Here is a 23,070-nt window from a genome sequence, read left to right as displayed (position 1 = left end):
ATGGTTAAATGATTCCCTTTTCTCTGTAATAATAAAACAGTACCTGTACTTGACCCCAACTAAGATATAATTAATCCTTATTGGATGCAAAACAATCCTATTGGGGTTATTGAATGTTTAAATGATTTTATAGTAGACTTACAGTATGGAGATCCAAATTAGAGAAAGACCCCTTATCCAAAGAACCCCAGGTCCTGAGCATTCTGGATAATAGATCCCATACCTATATAATATATTATATATACAGTGGAGGAAATAATTATTTGACCCCTCACTGATTTTGTAAGTTTGTCCAATGACAAAGAAATGAAAAGTCTCAGAACAGTATCATTTCAATGGTAGGTTTATTTTAACAGTGGCAGATAGTACATCAAAAGGAAAATCGAAAAAATAACTTTAAATAAAAGATAGCAACTGATTTGCATTTCATTGAGTGAAATAAGTTTTTGAACCCCTACCAACCATTAAGAGTTCTGGCTCCCACAGAGTGGTTAGACACTTCTACTCAATTAGTCAACCTCATTAAGGACACCTGTCTTAACTAGTCACCTGTATAAAAGACACCTGTCCACAGAATCAATCAATCAAGCAGACTCCAAACTCTCCAACATGGGAAAAACCAAAGAGCTGTCCAAGGATGTCAGAGACAAAATTGTAGACCTGCACAAGGCTGGAATGGGCTACAAAACCATTAGCAAGAAGCTGGGAGAGAAGGTGACAACTGTTGGTGCGATTGTTCGAAAATGGAAGGAGCACAAAATGACCATCAATCGACCTCGCTCTGGGGCTCCACGCAAGATCTCACCTCGTGGGGTGTCAATGATTCTGAGAAAGGTGAAAAAGCATCCTAGAACTACACGGGAGGAGTTAGTTAATGACCTCAAATTAGCAGGGACCACAGTCACCAAGAAAACCATTGGAAACACATTACACCGCAATGGATTAAAATCCTGCAGGGCTCGCAAGGTCCCCCTGCTCAAGAAGGCACATGTGCAGGCCCGTCTGAAGTTTGCCAATGAACACCTGAATGATTCTGTGAGTGACTGGGAGAAGGTGCTGTGGTCTGATGAGACCAAAATAGAGCTCTTTGGCATTAACTCAACTCGCTGTGTTTGGAGGAAGAAAAATGCTGCCTATGACCCCCAAAACAACGTCCCCACCGTCAAGCATGGGGGTGGAAACATTTTGCTTTGGGGGTGTTTTTCTGCTAAGGGCACAGGACAACTTATTCGCATTAACGGGAAAATGGACGGAGCCATGTATCGTGAAATCCTGAACGACAACCTCCTTCCCTCTGCCAGGAAACTGAAAATGGGTCGTGGATGGGTGTTCCAGCACGACAATGACCCAAAACATACAGCAAAGGCAACAAAGGAGTGGCTCAAGAAGAAGCACATTAAGGTCATGGAGTGGCCTAGTCAGTCTCCGGACCTTAATCCAATAGAAAACCTATGGAGGGAGCTCAAGCTCAGAGTTGCACAGAGACAGCCTCGAAACCTTAGGGATTTAGAGATGATCTGCAAAGAGGAGTGGACCAACATTCCTCCTAAAATGTGCGCAAACTTGGTCATCAATTACAAGAAACGTTTGACCTCTGTGCTTGCAAACAAGGGTTTTTTCACTAAGTATTAAGTCTTTTTTTGTTAGAGGGTTCAAAAACTTATTTCACTCAATGAAATGCAAATCAGTTGCTATCTTTTATTTAAAGTTATTTTTTCGATTTTCCTTTTGATGTGCTATCTGCCACTGTTAAAATAAACCTACCATTGAAATGATACTGTTCTGAGACTTTTCATTTCTTTGTCATTGGACAAACTTACAAAATCAGTGAGGGGTCAAATAATTATTTCCTCCACTGTATATATTAGAGCTGGAATTTTATAACCTTTAATCACTTTCTGATATACCATAAGATTCTTCACATAAAAACTTTGTACCTAGAGGTTAGATACACATGTGCAGGGATATTATTATTTATAATAAGAACAATGACAAAATAATAAAATGTAACATTTCAGCTGTAAGCTTATTACATTGTTTAATAGATGCTCTAGTAGTAACACTACTCCTGCTGCTTCCTTGCAATAATAATTTGTTGTTGTTGTTTCAGGCAAAGAATAATTCAATTTTGGGACTGTGTAAACAGCTGTCAGACACAAATGACCATAACTTGGTATTTTTTAATATCAGCATCGCAAATAAAGGCTCCAGTATAGACGGTAAGCTCAACAGTTCTTGACTTTCAGGTTTAAAAAGCGGAACATGGCCATGTGAAAAGCTAATTTAGGTTTAGGTTCTCTCAGATGATGTGATGTGGAAAGGCTATAATTTTACATGTACAGGTATGGGACCCATTATCCGGAAACCCGTTATCCAGAAAGTTCCAAATTACGGAAAGGCCATCTCTTATAGAGTCCATTTTAATCAAATAATTCACTTTTTATAAGAGTATTTCTTTTTCTATGTAATAATAAGACAGTACCTTGTACTTGATCCCAACTAAGATATAATTACCCCTTATTGGGGGCAGAACAGTCCTATTGGGTTTATTTAATGGTTAAATGATTCCCTTTTCTCTGTAATAATAAAACAGTACCTGTACTTGATCCCAACTAAGATATAATTACCCCTTATTGGGGGCAGAACAGCCCTATTGGGTTTATTTAATGGTTAAATGATTCCCTTTTCTCTGTAATAATAAAACAGTACCTGTACTTGATCCCAACTGAGATATAATCCTTATTGCAGCCAAAACAATATTATCGGGTTTAATTACTGTTTAAATAATTTTTTAGTAGACTTAAGGTATGGAGATCCAAATTACGGAAGGACCCCTTATTCGGAAAACCCCACGTCCCGAGCATTCTGGATAACAGGTCCCATACCTGATAACAGAATGGTCCAATATAAAGCAATCCGCCAGATTTTCATTACCTCCATTGAGTCTAAAGGCTATGGTTAGATCCAGTGACACATGCTGCCTACAAGTTTCTTCCATATGAGTTGTAATTATTGTACAGGTATGGGATCGCTTATCCTGAAACCTATTAGACTCCATTATAAGCAAATAATTCTAATTTTCGAAATTATTTCCTTTTTCCCTGTATTTTATTATAGATATATATATATATATATATATATATATATATATATATATAAAATTATAAAACAGTACCTTGTACTTGAATATTTAAATTATTTTTAGCAGACTTAAGTTATGGAGGTTCAAATTATGGAAAGATCCCTTATCCGGAAAATATAAATATAGGAGAAGTGTGCTTATGTTTCTAGATAATTTATTTAAAAATTCTCCAAAACTCCTACTAATCCATCTGTTTCACTTCCTGCTGCCTCCTTTCCCAGGCTGTGCTAGGGAGCACTTACCATGTAAGAATAGTCGCTGTAGGATAGGAACCAATCAGTAGCCAGGCTAACCTGATAGGGAACTGAGGCCTATGTTTGCTCGTGGGACAGGCCTGTGATTGGCTATGCCCCTCCTACAGTTCTTCAGGAACAGGGAAGTATCAGATCTATGGGGAGTTCCAATAAAGGAGCCATTTTTAAAGATAATGATAATTTTTAGCCCACAGTGAAACCATTACTGCCTACAAATTTGGGGGGGGGGGGAGCGGTCAGTTATACTACATGTCTCTTTTAAATGAGTAAGTAACACTCCTCCTACAGTATTACAATAGATTAAACTGATTAGCAAACCTACATGGCCAAAGGGTCACATAAAATCTGACTATCTTGGCCAGACACCAATCCTGAGGTTGTAAATATTTCAAACAACAAATAAGTTTTAACAAAATACAATTTGGCTAATATGCAGTTGTGTTTCATGCCTCACTGGGCAGTTAATCATATTTTGAGTATTAAGTGCCAGATAAGGGCACGCAAGGCTTTTGGTAAGAGTAACATTCTCAATAAATCAATACCTTTTTTAATCCACAAATCATTTCGTGCTGGGTTCTGGTGTGCCAGATGAAATTGGTTTTTCACGGACATTTTATATTTTCATTGTACTGGAATGCAGAATGCTTTAAAGGAGAAGGAAAGCTAAAAACACCAGGGGATGGCAAACTGTTATCAGTGGCAATTTTAGCCCCCTCTTAACCCCATAGGTTACCTTTTCTGTGGCATGGGGGGGCTGCATCGCTAGTGAATTTGTACTCTCTGCAATTTCCAGTTTGATAACCAGAAAACTGGCTTATAAAATTACCAAAAGTATCTTTTTGCTGCTCTTGGTTACTTAAGGGGTGCTGCTATCCACCCTAGATTGTTAAACCCAAGTTATTCCTGTCACTTATCTCCAGCCCTGGGTTGACATGAGCCTGGGATACTCCTGAGGCAATATTTTTGTGCTTGCCTCTAGCCAGCAGCATCCCCACTAGGCTAGAGGCAAGCACATGTGTAGTACAGTACAAGGTCTGTACTGCCCATGCACCTTAAAGGGGACCTGTCACCTTAAGAAATAATTCCAAATTGTTCTCTATTGTGTTTGTCAAGCAAAATAAACTTTACTTACACTATATAAATTATTTAAATCTTATTTTCTTCAGCCTTGGAAGTCACAAGCAAGCAGGCAGGCACCATTTTGTGGACACTGTTATCAAAGCAGGCACTGCATCCTGCCAAAATCTTCTTTCTGTGCCAGTATGGGGGGGGCTGATACCTGTCCATGCACTGGTTACATAATTACATGGTTAGGAGGGAGGGGGGATGTGAGGAAGGCAGCATTATCTAAGAATTTGTGAACTAAAAGTGAAAGTAACTCTCTGCCCCACCTCTATGCCTAAGGCATAGAGGTGGGGCAGGCAATATATGATTGACAGCTGGGATTTTTAAATGCTTTTATAATGGGTTTGGATGTGGTAATAAATAAATGATTTGGGGTTTCTTGTTTAATTTGAAAAGGACTTTTATTATACAGCTTTTTATGTCTGGGTGACAGGTCCACTTTAACAGAATTCATGCAGGGAGACATCAGGGAAGCCCAAAAAAAAATGGCAGCACAGAGCTCAGTACTCTCCTCATCTTCAAAAAACCCACTGGCCATGAGTACAGTTTGCTGAGCTCCATGCCATTTTTTGTAGTAGGTAAGCAATTAGAAAGGGGTGTCTAAATATTTGGCATGGGGTTGATTGTAGTAGAACTTCACTAAAAGTAGAACCCATTCCTGATTTAATTATAAAGCAGACATGGACTGGCAATCTGTGGATGAGGGGCTGCTGTAAGATGCCATAGACAGTCACAATTTATTGGGCTGGTGGGGCTGTTTGGGCCTCTGTGTACTTGAAATTTTATATTTTAGACTGAACCTGGTTACAACATTGTTCCACACCTTTCTTGGAGTTATATATCACTATATAAATAGGAACATACATACAAGCATATGTCTACGGCAAAATGCCTGATTCTGTATTCCATGTGCCGACATACATTCCGTGTGCTAAGCATGTGTACCTAGCCCTTGCCATGGAAACATGCTGCTCTTTGGGATAGTTCCCTCTGCATTGCCGTCTCTTCAGTCGATTGATTCGATGGTATGTGGCAAGAATGAGCTGATCGCTTTTCACGGTCCCTGTCAGCAGATTTCTGGGTTTCCCCCTGGTCCTTTCTTAAAGGAATATCACAACCAAACCATCCTGTTTTGAGACAAGAAAGCTTTATTTTGCCCCTGTAAAGGGCTAGTTTAAAATTCATTTGTAGTATGTTGTAGACAGAAGAGAAATTGCAATTAGTCTTCATTTTTTTTTTTAAATATTTCTGTTTTTTTTTTTTAAACAGCTTGGGCTCTAAATACCCTATCAACCAGGCAGCAGTTTGAAATTTGACCTCACAAAGGTAGGTAAGTACTCTCCGATATGTATTTTTTTTACATGGCACAATAAAGACATAGCAATCATAGGTGCATGATGGGCCCCCTTCTTCCGTATATACTGCATACAATGCCATGGCAATAAGTCTGGGAGTTCCATCTATTTACATGTAGGGCGTGCTCCTGATTCCCCATTGCCTTATCAGTCTGGAAGTCACACAACAAGATTTACATGACAGGGGGCTGATTCTCTTAACATAGGCCAAGAATCGGTTGCTATCAGTGTTGGACTGGCCCACAGGGATACCAGCAAAACTCCCGGTGGGCCCAGATGTTAGTGGGCCCTTCTGCTTTTAACCATTTGGTCTAATTCATGGTCATTTACTATTTCTCTATAGGAACAAATCAACTAAATAAAAAGAATAGATCATATAACGTAAAGATTAAAAACTAGGAAAATATAGAGGTTGAGTGAGAAGTGGATGAAAAATAGTTTGAAGGGTGGGTCCAAGTTCTAAGGTTTTCTGGTGGGCCCCTGGCATTGGAATGTGCCTGCACCCAGACCAACACTGTGGCCATTTGGAGTATTGGGGCGGATAAACCCAAGCTGAGAATTAGCCCGGTGTGGTCATAGCCTAAAATAAATACAACAGCAAAGGTTAGCAATTAAAAATAAGAATAGCAATTACACTGAACCCTCGTTTTTTGGTTGCCGGAGTCTGACAACCAGGGGAACTGCTGCAATGAGGTGGCAGTGACCCTGAATTTACCAGGGTCCAAAAATAACTTCAAGCTTTTCTAGTGCAGAGCGCGCAATTGCACCTCCCAGCACTAGGGGATGAAACACCCCTGCTGACAACCAGATAGCATTTTGAATAAGCAGGAAACTCCATGTTGGGAGCCCATCCTTATAATTACTTAAATAAGCTAAAATGAGGCAATGGTAAAAGATGGGAAAAGGAAGGAGTAGAGGCAGGCAGATCTGCAGATAGGTGCCAGGGAGCAGTCTTTAAAGACGCATTGGCAAATTACTGCATGAATAATGCAACACAGGCGCCAGCCTGATACTCCTCGGAGGATCACTGCCTTTCTCTTTCACTTGTGTCACACAACCACAAGTGAAAATCTGTGCCAAAGCAGCGTTCGGATGGTCAGGCGCGGTGCAGCCTAACAGCATTGGGGACCTCGTCTGTCACTCCTCCCAGCCTTGTGCCATTGATCTGAGGTTGTTTTGCAGGCTCAGAAAGGCAGTAGTTTTTGAAAGAAGTAGTTTATTTCTTTACTTTACTAGATTAAAATAATTATATTTCAATACTTGATGTGAATGGTGTAGACTCAGGTAGAAAGAAAATGATGGGGGCAGGGGGCCGCTACGGGGTTGCCAACAGGCCCGGACTGAAAATCTATGTAAGATGCCACAGACAGTCACAATTTATTGGCCTGGTGGGGGGACTGTTTGGGCCCTTGTGTACTTAACATGCAAGAGAGTATTTCGAATCCCAATCCAGACTTGTTTGCCAGGCCAAGTAGTAATGCCTTGAATGGAAATACTACTTAGCCCAACACTGCCAGGGGCGCAGAAACTAGGAATTTTGTAATTGGCATATGTAGGCTTCCTAGCAACATGTGTTTTCCAGTGTACAAGGAGGACAGAGGTTTAAATATCACCATTAATATTTATTATTGCCCACCTACCCATCATGTTCAGATACCTTGTGAATTACCCCTCTGTCGGTGCTTACTGGGTCCCCTCTCAGCACCCCAACTGTCTGGTAATGCATTTGATACAGTACTGTTAAATGAAGGATTATTGGCCTACATACGGTTGTGCTTTGTTAGAGAGCAGGTTGAACCAATGACCAGCATCGTTGGTGGAGTACCTTGAAGCTCTGTCCTTGGTCCTATTTGGTATAAAGGAACCCTTCCTATGCTGATGGTAATATCTCTTTTCCTGCAGTCTCAATACAACTCACCTGCACATCAAACCTTTTCACTATATGGTTGTTATCATAGATGACCTTAGCAACCAGGCAGTGGAAACATGAACAGGGGACACCAAGGATAGAAAGACAACACATTAAAGAAACAACAGTAAAAGTATACCCTGCCTAATGAAAAACAATGTTACAAAATCATATCAGAAGCTCATAACAGATTTAGCATCTGATCACCCACTCTGTTTCTCGCCCTGCCAGGCCGGCATGTGTTTCTATGTAAATGTGAGCGAGTAATACCCTTGTGTGGGCTGATGTGTAGGAATTACCTCTATATATAGTGCTGCTAATTCTGTACAGCATTGCAGGTTTTGGTGCTTGGAGATTAAAGGGGAAGGGATCCCTATTTAGAGATGTCTACTGGGGGTAGGGAATCTATCTGCCTGGCGCTGCAGAATAGCAGTCATAACAAGATGGCTAAAGTAGGGCAAGATGGCAGCAAGAAGGTGACAGTAGGACAACATGGTGACCATTACTTGTACTGACAAACCTCCAGCCCTTCAGTGATGGTTGAAGTACAATCTTTAGCAAATACATTTCTGACAAATTTTTGGATTTGAAGGGAAAAAAATGGATATTTAGCTGGATGATAAGATGCTGCCTGTGGTAAGGTTTAATCCTCACTTCATGGCAGAAGCAACACTGGATCTGACAAACATATGTGTCCTAGATGTGCCAAGCAGACTTAACTTCCCCTTGAGGCTTGAAAAATCTTATTGACGTACAGCAGCCTCCCATAATCACTCGGGGAGCCCAGTTTCCAAGGAATGATCCATGTCCCTGGTATTAATAAAACTAGGGCTAGAACAGAAGCCCCCCTTGGATGCCCAGTGTTAGCCAGCATGATGTATACAAATAATAATATAGGGGGGAGACAAAAGTGGCAAAAACCAAATTTTGTTCCATCAGAAGTTCATCAGCTGCCGGCAGCATGAAATCTGCTCTCCCCTCTTCTGTCTCCTTCCTATGCCCCTTTCTCTCTTCACCCATTATTGTTTCATCTCCTTATTCTCCCTGGTCTTTCGCCCTCTCCTTCCTAGGATAAAAAAAGTCACAGAAAAGAACAGGGAGAATAAGGAGAGGAAACAATAACAAATAAAAAGAGAAAGGGGCATAGGAAGGAGACAGAAGAGGGGAGAACGGATTTTATGCTTTTGGCAGCAGATGAACTTCTGGTGAACAAAATGGGTTTTTGCTTTCTGGGCAAAATTCGTCTCTCTCTATTTCTCTTTTTGTCTTCTATCTTCCTTCTATTTTTTGCTTACCCTCTTCTACTTATTCCACTTAATTACTACTTTCTTGGCACTTTCTTCTCCTCACCCTCTATCCATCTGGTAGTTTCTTCTCCTCACCCCAAGTTCTTTTCACTCTCTATCCATCTGGCACTTCTTAACCCAAATCCTTCTCACCCTCTATCCATCTGACACTTTCTTCTCCTTACCCCGAATTCTTACTGACCTCTATCCATCAGGCAATTTCTTATCACCCTATATCCATCTGACACTTACTTCTCCCCACCCCAAGTTCTTATTGCCCTCTATCCATCTGGCACTTTCTTCTCCTGACCCCAAGTTCTTCTCACCCTCTATCCATCTGGCACTTTTTTCTCCTCACCCCAAGTTCTTATTTCCCTCTATCCATCTGGCACTTTCTTCTCCTCACCCCAAGATCTTCACTCCCTCTATCCATCTGGCACTTTCTTCTCCTCACCCCATTTTCTTCTCACCCTCAATCCATCTGGTACTTCTTACCCCAAAGTCTTCTCGCCCTCTATCCATCTGAAACTTTCTTCTTCTCACCCCAAGTTTTCTTGCTAGGTTTGGCGAGTGCAGGTTCCAGCTAGCACTGGGTCGCCTGCAAAGACCTCTAATAAAAATGAGTGCATTCATTTTAAGGGGTAGTTCACCTTCAAATTAACTTTTAGTATGCTATAGAATGGCAGATTCTTACCAACTTTTCAATTGGTCTTCATTATTTATTTCTTATACTTTTTTAATTATTTATTTACTCTTTCCAGCTTTCAAATGGTGATCACTGATCCCATCAGCCAAAAAACTATTGCTCTGTGAGGCAGTGTAAGGTCGGGGGTGCCCAAGAAGAGCCCAACCCGAACCTGCCCGCGACCCACAAATGGTGTACCGAGGTCGGCCGAACCAATCCAACCCGTTGGTCCTGGGGGTATCGGGCTGGCTCGCACATCACTGTTGGGCAAGTTAAGGTCCTGGAATTAATTTGCATATGGACTTGCTCTTTCTCCTCCAAATTTGAAATTAAAAAAAAATTCACCCCTCTCACCCCATACACATTAAAATCAGAAGTGAAAGGCAAGACAGAAAGATGAGAAAAAAAGAGTTGGGGGCAAAGGCCAAAATCAATTTAGGAGCAGAACATAATAAAAGGGGAATGTATAAAAGGCAAAAGAACCCTAATTGAAAATATCTTTAATTTGGCACACAGAGTAGGCTACATTTTTGTTCTGGGTACAAGCAGCTTGTCTCCCTTTAAAGAAAAAACGATAACGTGTGTCTCTTTAGCATAATGAAGAGAACATGCAAATGGCAGAATCTCCATTGTTAATTACTGCAGATGCCGCAGCACAACCCTATGGGGAATACCTTGCTACCAGTGAATAATGTTTGGCCAAGAGAAGGGTGCCCGGCATACATAGTCGGTATAACTATTGCCCCGTGGGGCACGCCGGCACCAAACACCTGTTTATTTCTAGTGACCTCCCTAGTATATAGAGTTGTTTTCCCATGTCCTCACTCTGCATTGTGCCCGATTCTGCTTTCAGATTGGCAGCACACACTCAGCACGCCAGCTTTGCATCTGTCTGTTCCTTCCATGCTGGGATTTTATGCAGAGATGATGATCTGTTTTTTCCATACTGCAGAGAGATCAATTCCCTCTAACGGCTCACGTTCAGAAAGAAAAACAGTTAAAAATATGATAGCCACCCTGTTGGGTGGGAGTCAGCAAGCAGGGGCCAGGAGGGGTCATTTATGAAGACCTAAGGCAGAAGTTCAAGGGCACTGAGGGACTCAAGAATGTTGGGGGGCACAGACTTAATGCGTGCCATAGGGCAGGTTGTAGGTAGGGGCCCTATTGTGGCCTGTGTCCACTGTTGCTCCCAAGTTGTGGGACGGCTAGGGGGTGGGAGAGAGGACACCTATGTGCCTCACACCGGTCTTCATAAATACAGTGCAGAGGAACACAGGTAGTGCTGTATTCATGGGGGACAGTGTATTCATGGTCACAAGTCTCTGTGCTCCAAAAAGCAAAGAGTAGGGTGCAAAGTGCAAAAACATGGTAGGCTGCAACTGTTTTTTTTGCAATTTGCACCTTACATTCCATGTTCTAAAATTACTCCTTGGGAATCTTTTTCAAGATATAAAGGACAAGACAGTTCTGTTTCTTCCTGTCTCACCTTCTTCCACGTCAAACGTGGCTGTTCTTTCGGTTACTGCCCCCCTTCTCTGAACCATCAGGTATTTTTATTTTAAATGGGGAAGTTTCATAAGGACTGCTCACAGAATATTTTTTCATTTTGAAAAGAAAATATAGTTATAATATGTCCTGATTCCGGCATTCTGCCACTAGGTGGAACATGCACTGAAAGCCATCTGCCGAAAAAAACATTCTGCTGGAAAATGGCCTTGCTGCAAAGGATTCAGATGTTATATGGGGCAATAGGAGGAGTTATAGGGAGGGGTATATGGGGCAATAGGAGGCGTTATAGGGAGGGTTATATGGAGCAATAGGAGGAGTTATAGGGAGGGTTATATGAAGCAATAGGAGGAGTTATAGGGTGGGTTAAATGGAGCAATAGGAGGAGTAATAGGGAGGGTTATATGGAGCAATAGGAGGAGTTATAGGGAGGGTTATATGGAGCAATAGGAGGAGTTATAGGGAGGGTTATATGGAGCAATAGGAGGAGTTATAGCGAGGCTTATATGGAGCAATAGGAGGAGTTATAGGAAGGGTTATATGGAGCAATAGGAGGAGTTATAGGAAGGGGTATATGGAGCAATAGGAGGAGTTATAGGGAGGGTTATCTGGAGCAATAGGAGGAGTTATAGGGAGGGATATATGGAGCAATAGGAGGAGTTATAGGGAGGGTTATCTGGAGCAATAGGAGGAGTTATAGGGAGGGATATCTGGAGCAATAGGGGGAGTTATAGGGAGGGGTATATGGAGCAATAGGAGGAGTTGTAGGGAGGGGTATATGGAGCAATAGGAGGAGTTGTAGGGAGGGGTATATGGAGCAATAGGAGGAGTTATAGGGAGGGTTATATGGAGCAATAGGAGGAGTTATAGGGAGGGTTATATGGAGCAATAGGAGGAGTTATAGCAAGGCTTATATGGAGAAATAGGAGGAGTTATAGGAAGGGTTATATGGAGCAATAGGAGGAGTTATAGGAAGGGTTACAGTATATGGAGCAATAGGAGGAGTTATAGGAAGGGGTATATGGAGCAATAGGAGGAGTTATAGGGAGGGTTATCTGGAGCAATAGGAGGAGTTATAGGGAGGGATATATGGAGCAATAGGAGGAGTTATAGGGAGGGGTATATGGAGCAGTAGGAGGAGTTGTAGGGAGGGGTATATGGAGCAATAGGAGGAGTTATAGGGAGGGGTATATGGAGCAATAGGAGGAGCTATAGGGAGGGGTTATTTTGTTAGATTCTTATATTATAAGGAATTAATAAACTGATTTTAACCGCTAGAATTTTAAATTAAACTCCGTTTTACTTTCAGCTTTTAGACAATTATTAAATCAATGTAAATGTAAATAAAGCAAAGCAGGCATTAAATATAACAATTGTGCGTGACAGCTTCTAAAACGGAAAGGTTAATAAAACTAATCAGACTAACAGAATTGCTTTATTTCCACATTACCCTAATGCAATAAGAGAGCGAGAGCATCTCAGCCCAGCTCCATTATCCAATAATCTTAGCAAAATTATCCCTAAATCACATTATCCTTTTTTTTAATTTGTATCATTGCTTAGCTCTGTAATGTGAGAATGTGCATGAACTGAATGCCCCGCTGTTTCATCCCTCATTAGAAATTCTAGGAATTTCATTGTTTCAGTCCCTGCATACCTCACAGCATTCCAGTTACAAAATGTGGGAAATATGAAGTCACACCCACAGGCCAGGCCCAGCTAAACCAGACACACCCAAACCTTGCCTGTTTTCCTTTAGACTTGTCCTTTAAATGCTGATTCCCCACTGAGTGAAATAGTTGCCTGCAGGCGACTTCAGAAAGCCCAGGCGTTGCGTAGGCCTTTCCACTGGCGCCTCCTATTGTTGCTGGTGGAAAAGCATGTAGTCCCACCCATCTGTTCCACTTCCTGCTGGCTGAATGCTCTGGATGTGCAGGGGAGCCGGCGGCTCTCAGTAACCTGCACTGTAGGATAGGAACCAATCAGCAGCTAGGCTGACCTGATAGGGATCTGAAGCCGGTCTTTGATTGTGTGAGTGCGAGGCTGTGATTGGCTCTCCCTCTTTTACTGTGCTTCTGGCTGGGGCCATTAGGATCTATAGAGAGCTCCAATAAAGGGGCCATTTTTACAGATAGGATTAATTTTTAGCACAAATTGAAACCAGCTCCATATATTATTCATAATTGCCTACAAAATTAGGGTTTTTCCCATTTACTGTATGTATTTTTATTGTTAGCCCAATATAGGTATCATTTCTACAATACTCTTGTATTTGTGTTTTGTTGTTTTTTTATTATTATTTTTGACACTGGCTAACACGTTACTACAGTTTATGTTTTGTGATTCCCATTTATCCAATATGTCTCCTTTAAGCTTTTGCAGAAGTTACGTAAATTCCATGAGTTTTGCCGTAACTTTATTTGTAATGTAGGTAATTTGTGTAATTTACCCAATGCGGCTGGGCCCGATTCAGAAGCAGAATTCACCGGGCACACCATCACCCCCTCTCCCCCTGATGGCAGCCCTGGCTACGAGTAATATGTTTGATTCACAGCGATCACAATGTTAGTCAATGGCAAGGCATTTTCAGGGAGGTTTGTAGCCAGCGGTGGCAATTCTTTAACGCTGACTACAAATGTCCCCCATGTGTCATTGTCCTAAGTGACAGGCAGATCAGCAGCCTACTGGGGGTTTCCCATAGGATCCCCATAGAGATAAGGCAAACTGTGGTTATATCTCCTGTGGAATTATGTTTTCTGCTTCATCTTTCAGGCTTTTTATCCAACCTGTTCTTCCCGTGCCACAATACTTGCCACACTTCATTAAATAGCTGTATTTAAAGGAGGTTGTTCACCTTTAAATTAACTTTTCATATGATGCAAACAGTGATAATGTGAGCTAATTTACATTCAACCCTAATTTCTTATTTTGTATAGGTTAATGAAGTTATTTAGCCTTTTGCTCAGCAGCTGTGCAGCACAGTGGGTGGCAGTTGGCTACTTGGCTCAGCTCTGCTTTCTAGTTTGGAATTTTCACAGCTGGTTGCTAGTGTCCAATTTACCCTAGCAACCAGACATTGGTTTAAATCAGAGACCATATGATGAATACTAGGCAGCTTGAATAAAAAGATAACAAAAATAAACCCAATAACAAAAATTATAGACACTGATGATCCCAGCTTGAAAGATGGAAAGAGGCCAGAGAGGAAGGCAAATCGTTCAAAAACTATAAAAATATTAAACAAATGTTGACCAATCGCAAAGCTGCCATTCATAAAAATAATTTGAAAGGTGAACTACCTTTTTAAAAGTGTTGCCAGGTAACTAAGTCCAGCATAAACAAAAGTTCATCTCACCTTGTTAAACTAATACCTTAGAATCCTGACCATAAAGTAAAGCCATAACTGCTGTGGCTTATTTTGCCAGGATGTTAACAATGACTAAAGTAAATGTATAACACAATGGAAGGGCATGAACATACACACACACACACACACTGGATTTGCTTGACTCCCAAGAAGAAATGGTGAGACGTAGTGGAAATCCTGCAGCAAATCCTGTGCCTGCCTATTTATACTTGTCTCTTACTGAGTCGGATCATTTGTGAATGGCAAGCTAATAATGGGTTTCTGAGAGATTTCCTCAAAGCCTTTTCATCCCCGCCCGTTATTTTATCTCTGTATTGGAGAGAAGAATCTCAGTATGGATGTACGTGGTCTGGTTGCTAGGACACTGGGTCTGTGTGTTCCTTGCACGTGGTACCCGTTGCTGTGGAAACGCCTCCCTTGGTATCCCGGTGCTCAGCATGTCTATGGCGCTTTGCCTCTGGCTTGTGGATAAAGTGCCCGCAAAGGAGGGGAGGCGAGTAGGGCAGCAATGTACAGACTATGGGAGAGATGGGGAAGCCGATCCTCACTGCACAATGCAGATAAACCAAGGCCTTTTGTCTCCCATACACTGCTCCCTATTGCTCCAAACCCAATGTCTCTCTCTTTCATTGTACAAGACAGAAGGTTATGTTACTAATTGGTTAGGGTCCCATTTACACTGCAATTCAGTAATTAACAGCATGATAGCTTATACTGCTATTATATTAAAATGTTCACAGTTCAAGACAATCTTAATTTTCTACCATCATAATAACCCCTGTCCTGCTCAAAAACTGTAATTTTTATTCTTTCACAAACCAACAAAGCATTTAATGCAAGAAACCTAACAGAATATATTGCTCTATATACACAAATGTAGCCTCTGTTCCTCCATATAAACCTGACTATAACTCCTTCTATTGCTCCATATCCATATAACCCCTCCCTATAACTCCTCTTATTGCTCCATATACCCCTCCCTATAACTCCTCTTATTGCTCCATATACCCCTCCCTATAGCTCCTCCTATTGCTCCATATACCCCTCCCTATAACTCTTATTGCTTCATATACCCCTCCCTATAACTCTTCCTATTGCTCCATATACCCCTCCCTATAACTCCTCCTATTGCTCCATATTCCCCTCCCTATAACTCTTCCTATTGCTCCATATACCCCTCCCTATAACTCCTCCTATTGCTCCATATACCCCTCCCTATAACTCCTCCTATTGCTCCATATACCCCTCCCTATAACTCTTTCTATTGCTCCATATAACTGTGCCTATTACTTTAAATATCTGGCCTTATAACCGTAATCATAAGTTGCTTGCCATCCCCTCACAATATCCCTTAATATACATTCATACTTCTTATACACAGCCCCCATAATTAAAGCTAATTATATTTTCTCTTTGCCCAATATTATACTAATAATAATGAAATGGAGTATGAAATCTTGGTGCTGAGCCTGAGAGGCAGGACTGGCTGAGTTCCCCGGTGCAGCAGCGCAGAGCTGAACCAAATCTGCATGCAGGGGATGTTCTCCCACCATCTGCTCCTCGCTGCTTGCAGGGGACCATGACTGGCTGCTGCGTAGCTGTGTTTAACCCCTACACCAGGAAAGGCTCTATCCATACCATACATACAGGGAAGGGGTGTACAGGCCTTTACTAGCAGGGAGTCTGGCAACACTGCAAGGTGACATGTGGCTCCTAATGTGCTGCTTGCCAATCTTCATATATATATGCAAGAGAACTATCTTCATAACATGATGATACCCATTGTAAGCAGCAGTCCCACCCTGCTTTATGGCTGAGATTCTAGCTATCTGTATGACAGAGCATTCTGTCACAGTGGCACAGATCCTATCTGATCCCCCCATTGTAAGCAGCAGTCCTGCCCTGCTTTATGGCTGAGATTCTAGCTATCTGTATAACAGAGCATTCTGTCACAGTGGCACAGATCCTATCTGATCCCCCCATTGTAAGCAGCAGTCCTGCCCTGCTTTATGGCTGAGATTCTAGCTATCTGTATAACAGAGCATTCTGTCACAGTGGCACAGATCCTATCTGATCCCCCCATTGTAAGCAGCAGTCCTGCCCTGCTTTATGGCTGAGATTCTAGCTATCTGTATAACAGAGCATTCTGTCACAGTGGCACAGATCCTATCTGATCCCCCCATTGTAAGCAGCAGTCCTGCCCTGCTTTATGGCTGAGATTCTAGCTATCTGTATAACAGAGCATTCTGTCACAGTGGCACAGATCCTATCTGATCCCCCCCATTGTAAGCAGCTTTATGGCTGAGATTCTAGCTATCTGTATAGCCAGGAACCCCCAGGAGCTCTGCACATTTGCAGCCATGAGAATCTGCAGGTACTGCACCTCCTGACACTGATAGAATTCTAAGCAGCATCAGATCCATCTTTGTTCCCAAGGTTTCAGCCTACAGGGGATATATGGGAAAAGTGAATCTGCTTGTATCCATACAGAGTGATTTTATAATACATGTCTTGGTTCCTTCCTAAGAATAATGCCTTTATATGCAATATCGTGCACACACACATTTAAAGGGCAAATCTACCAAAAACTATTTTTTTTTAAATGAAAGAAAATATAATTGCAAGCAACATTCCAGTGTATATTCATTCCTCATTTTCAGTGGTTGTAATGTTATTTACAAATATAATTGTAGCTGAAAGCAGTGTTTCTTCAGGTCTAGGTCTGAGATCAGCTGGTAGATTGTTTCAGTTGTCAGAACCAGCAGTGCAGAGATTACAAACAGACAATGCTTTCTGCTGCAATGATATTTCACTTCAAGACAACTGACACACTGTAATTAAGGCATATTGGAAAGTTCCTTAGAATCACAGTTTTTGGGTGTGGGATCAAACCATAAAAACACATGTAGGGGTTTCCACTGGAAATAATGAAAGAATAATTTTGCTGTGTCTGAGGGCAACTGGTAGACTAACCGACTGAATGAAAATGCTGTCCTGTGTTATAATAACCAATTAAGGGTCCAGCAAGGTCTTTTGTGTTCCTTTGCCCCCTGGGCTTTAAAGAAATTTACACAGAAATGTTTTTGTTTTAAAACCCATCAGTTACTAGAGCTTCTTCAGCAGAATCCTGCATTGGAATCTGTTTTTCAAAAACACAGATTTTTTTATATTTAATTTTGAAATGTCACATGGGGCTAGCCATATTCTTCATTTCCCAGGGTGCCACAGCCATGTGACCTGTGCTCTGATAAACTTCAGTCACACTTTACTGCTGCGCAGTCCCCCTATCCCCCCCCCCCCCCCCGAGCAGCTAATCACCAGAACAATGGGAAGGGAGCAAGATAGCAGCTCCCAGTAGGTATCAGAATAGCACTCAATAGTAAGAAATCCAAGTCCGGCTTGGGACTCCTCCAGTTACATGGGAGTAGGAGAAACAATAGGTTAGCTGAAAGCAGTTCTAATGTGTAGCGCTGGCTGAAAGCTCAGACTCAGGCACAATGCACAGAGATGGCGCCTACACACCAATATTACAGCTAAATATACATTTGTTGGTTCAAGAAAAAATTGTTAAATGGTAGAGAGAATTATTTGCTATGTAAACAGTGTCATTTAGAAAGAAAAACTATATCATAAATATCATGGCAGAATCCAATTTTATCAAACAGGTCTCAGCCCACCAACCTGCTGCTTAAAGAACCATTATACAGATTTAGGGCACCAGGCTCTGTGCGTCTTTTCTCCCCAAGTAAAAGAAGGGCACTCACGTGCTGGAGGGATGCCTTATGTGAATGTTATTCTGCCATCAATCCTGATCATTTGGCCACTGGCGGGTACAGTCCTGCACGGAACCAGTTTTTTATTTCCGACCTTGATCCACAGCCCACAACTTGCATTTCTAACTACTTGAACCCACAACTGCCTTATCTGCAACCTGATCTACTGACCACCATTAAACAGGAAGTGCTGCTGCTGCTGCTGCAACCGGAAGTGACATCAACAGAAGTGGGCGGGGTTAGAAGAAAAAAAAACTTTAAAAACAAATTTTAAAGGATAAAGGTTTAAAATAAAGATAATATAATATAAAATAAGAAATATTTAGACAAGACCCACATCTGGATATTATACCCACAACCTGCAGGTAGGGTGACCAGATCACTTCAAAATTCAGGGACGTCTAAAAAATCCAGCTTGCAGGGCTGTTGCTACTTATGCCATTGTATTAGCTATATTATTTAATCCCCTTCCCTCTCTCTGACTTGTAATAGTTCCCAGTCATTGGTTCTGTAAATGTACAGTACGACCAAACCCGAGCCATATTCAGCTTTTTTATTCCCTTACCTTTTTTATCTGGTACCCCCTATTGTGTAACATAAGGATATTATAAGTCACTGATGAGTTCCATGACTGTTTGGCCATGTGCTTTTATACCTGGCATTTAAAGCTGAGGTGACTTCTAATATCCTCATAGTTTACCACAGGGAGTACTTTATTTTAATACACAAGTTCCAGTGAATCATGTGACAGAAATCACATCACTGAGCACCGATTATAACTGATGACATCACTAAGCACGATTTATATGGGTATAATTTACAGGAAATTCATGGCTCTTGTGTATTTTACACAACACTTTCTTTTGCCTTACTGGTCCTTTAAAGGAGACCTACCCCCCCCCCCCCAGGTACAAAAGCCCCCTTAACTGCCCTGCATCGACACCCCTCACCTCTCCCATAGCCTTTAACTTTGAACAGTGGCCCTATAGAAAAACCCAAAGTTATAGGCTATGGGGGAGGTGAGGGGTGTCGATGCAGGGCAGTTAAGGGGGCTTTTGTACCTGAGGGGGGGTTTAGTTCAATGCCACCATACACTGGCTGGTATAGTATTATGGAAAAAGGCACAAGCCGCCATGTTTTTTTGTTCTTTGCACCCTGCCCAATGGGTGGGCAGATCTTTGCACCCCAATATGGCAGGTAGTAAGGACAGAAACAGGGCTTCCTTGCACCCACCAGCGCTGCCAGTATCGGACTGAGATGGTAGGGGCCCAACGGGGAAACACTGGACAATAAGCCCACTCTCAAAACTTTAATTCCTCCTCTTCTCCCTCAAACTCTTTATTATCCTAGTCTCTTTACTCTACATACTATACTCTATTCTTCCATCCATCAAGCTTCCTGGTTCCCATACAGAAATAGGGAATCACCATGAAATCGGCTAAACTGCTTGCTTGGGGGGCACTAGAATTCCTAGGCGACAAGTAATGTCTGGAATAGGTGCTTCACCCTAGGGCATCTATTGGCCCCCACAATGTGTATTTCTGGCCCTACGACCATGCAACCCATGCCTGCACGGAGATACAGACCAGGCCAAAACAGGCATGTCAACAACCCCTTATTTGCCAGGAGTCTTCCAGATTTAAGGGGTGCTTAACCTTTAAGTTAACTTTTAGTATGTTAGAGAATGTCCTATTCCTAGCAATTTTGCAATTGGTCTTCATTATTTAAAGTTCAATTATTTGCCTTACTCTTTTGACTCTATCCGGCTTTCAATTGGGGGTCACTGACCCCGGCAGCCTAAAAACCAGTTGCTCTGTGAGGCTACAATTTTATTATTGTTGTTACTTTTAATTCCCTATCGTTCTATCCAGACCCTATCTCTTATTCAAACCACTGCCTGGTTGCTAACGTGAACAAGACCCTAGCAACCAGATAGCTGCTAAAATTCCAACCTGAAGAACTGCTGAACAAAAAGCTAAAAAACAAACACCACAAAAAATAAAAGAAGAAAAGAAATTGAAAATATCTTAGAATATTAATGTCTAAAAGTTAATGTAAAGGTGAATAAACCCCTTACCCTCTTCTCTCATAGCAATAGGTCCATCCCCTGCTGTAATTTACCTCTATTCCATTGAAATGCATAGAAACATCACCCCAAATCCTCCAATATTGTCTGAAGGAGCAGGGACGGGGCATGGGCAGAACAGGGGTGTGGTATGTATGGCCACAATGCCCCAGATCACTTTGTATCCGGGTTGGCATCGCTACCATGGCATTAAAGGCCCAATATCACCAGTGTTTGGCATCTATCATCAGCCCCTGTGGGAAGTGTCCAGATTGCCAGTCTGGGACTGAACACAACACCCACACCAGGCCCAGACTGGCAATCTGTGGATTCTGGCAAATGCCAGAGAGGCTGCTGTAAGATGCCATAGACAGTCACTATTTATTGGGCTGGGGGGGCTGTTTGGGCTTCTGTGTACTTGGAATGCCAGGGCCAGACTGGCAATCTGTGGATTCTGGCAAATGCCAGAGAGGCTGCTGTAAGATGCCATAGACAGTCACTATTTATTGGGCTGGGGGGGCTGTTTGGGCTTCTGTGTACTTGGAATGCCAGGGCCCAGGCCCAGACTGGCAATCTGTGGGTTCAGGCAAATGCCAGAGAGGCTGCTGTAAGATGCCATAGACAGTCACTATTTATTGGGCTGGGGGGGCTGTTTGGGCTTCTGTGTACTTGGAATGCCAGGGCCCAGGCCGGCAATCTGTGGGTTCAGGCAAATGCCAGAGAGGCTGCTGTAAGATGCCATAGACACTCACTATTTATTAGGCTGGGGGGGGCTGTTTGGGCCTCTGGGTACTTGGAATGCCAGGACCCAGGCCCAGACTGGCAATCTGTGGGTTCAGGCAAATGCCAGAGGGGCTGCTGTAAGATGCCATAGACACTCACTATTTATTGGGCTGGGGGGGCTGTTTGGGCTTCTGGGTACTTGGAATACCAGGACCCAGGCCCAGACTGGCAATCTGTGGGTTCAGGCAAATGCCAGAGGGGCTGCTGTAAGATGCCATAGACACTCACTATTTATTGGGCTGGGGGGGCTGTTTGGGCCTCTGGGTACTTGGAATGCCAGGGCCCAGGCCCAGACTGGCAATCTGTGGGTTCAGGCAAATGCCAGGGGGCTGCTGTAAGATGCCATAGACACTCACTATTTATTAGGCTGGGGGGGGGGGCTGTTTGGGCCTCTGGGTACTTGGAATGCCAGGACCCAAGCCCAGACTGGCAATCTGTGGGTTCTGGCAAATGCCAGAGAGGCTGCTGTAAGATGCCATAGACAGTCACTATTTATTGGGCTGGGGGGGCTGTTTGGGCTTCTGGGTACTTGGAATACCAGGACCCAGGCCCAGACTGGCAATCTGTGGGTTCAGGCAAATGCCAGAGGGGCTGCTGTAAGATGCCATAGACAGTCACTATTTATTGGGCTGGGGGGGCTGTTTGGGCTTCTGTGTACTTGGAATGTCAGGGCCTATTTTGAACCCCAGACGTGACCCACATTTCCAGGGGCAGCATTGGGTGGAGTGGGGGATTCACTGGTGGCTATGCAAGTTCTGTCTCATTGTCCCAGTACAGAATAAAGCAATTTAATACAAACATTACAGCTAGAAGAGGGACACAAACCACCACACTCGGAATATAAATAAGAATTTCCTTTAAAATTTATTTGACTAAATGTGTTACATTCAATATCTGATGGGTTCCTTTTCGAAGAAAGGACATTGGCATGAATAGAAACCCTCCTCGGTGTTGTGGCCCAACGGGAGATAAGATACTAGTAAATACAGAACCACGGCGTCCCATTATTTACATTCTCTTTACAACTCTACACCCACATCATCCTATTTACAGGAAAATACAGTAGTCAGAAATGTAAAAAAAAACAAAAAAACAAAATCAGCTATGTGACGCGGGGGGCCAAGCGGATTGTGGGTACAAAGTGGGGGCTAAACATAAAAGAACAGGGGATAATAGCACTCCCAAAACTTAATACTAAAGTGGAGATTGCCCTGACCAATCAGAAAGGTGCCTTCTATTCCGTTATGGATTTTAAATTCAGCGTCGCTGTAGAAACTGCCTGAACGTCCTTCCTACAAAATCATATTTCAAGTGAAGTTTATTGAAGATGAGATCCGTAACAAAAAAAAAAAAAAAAAAAAAATATTATATATATATATATATATATATATATATATATATATATATATATATATATATATATATATATATATATGTACATAGGGCTAATTGATTAAAATGTCACTTTGCCTTGGGGGGTCCAGCCCCTTGATGCTAAAGCTTAATGCGAACACAGGAATTTCTAATTGGACCTCTACGGGGAAGGGGTAACAGAAACTGAATATTAAGTGGATATAGGCAGAAAACAGATTGAATAAAAAAAAAAAAATCAGTGCGACATTTACCCAATATGTAGCGAGGGATTTCCCTTTCATTAGTGTGAAAGCAGCTGCCATATTTCTTTCCTCTGGAAATCGCCATAATCCTTTATTAGAATAACACTAGTTTGTTACTGGCCATTTAAAGTGCTATTGAGGCCTATGGGGGTTGTTCTCCCTTATATTAACTTTTATTATGTTGTAGAGGGTGCTATCCTAATA

The 23,070-nt window shown here is 42.2% G+C and overlaps 1 protein-coding gene across 1 annotated transcript in view; it reads right to left on the bottom strand.

Moving 5' to 3' along the window:
- Positions 1-18,514, bottom strand: part of chd6 (chromodomain helicase DNA binding protein 6) — a 79,278-nt gene extending 60,764 nt beyond the window's left edge. The window contains exon 1 of the mRNA XM_031894875.1: positions 18,394-18,514. The gene's annotated coding sequence lies outside the window, so the exon portion shown is untranslated. The remainder of the gene's footprint in view (positions 1-18,393) is intronic.
- Between the last annotated feature and the right edge of the window lie 4,556 nt (positions 18,515-23,070).

Source organism: Xenopus tropicalis, chromosome 10, assembly GCF_000004195.4.
Source record: "Xenopus tropicalis strain Nigerian chromosome 10, UCB_Xtro_10.0, whole genome shotgun sequence".
Taxonomy (NCBI): domain Eukaryota; kingdom Metazoa; phylum Chordata; class Amphibia; order Anura; family Pipidae; genus Xenopus; species Xenopus tropicalis.
The sequence above is the reverse complement of the archived record's forward strand: the minus strand, read 5'-3'. Positions and strand labels throughout refer to the sequence as shown.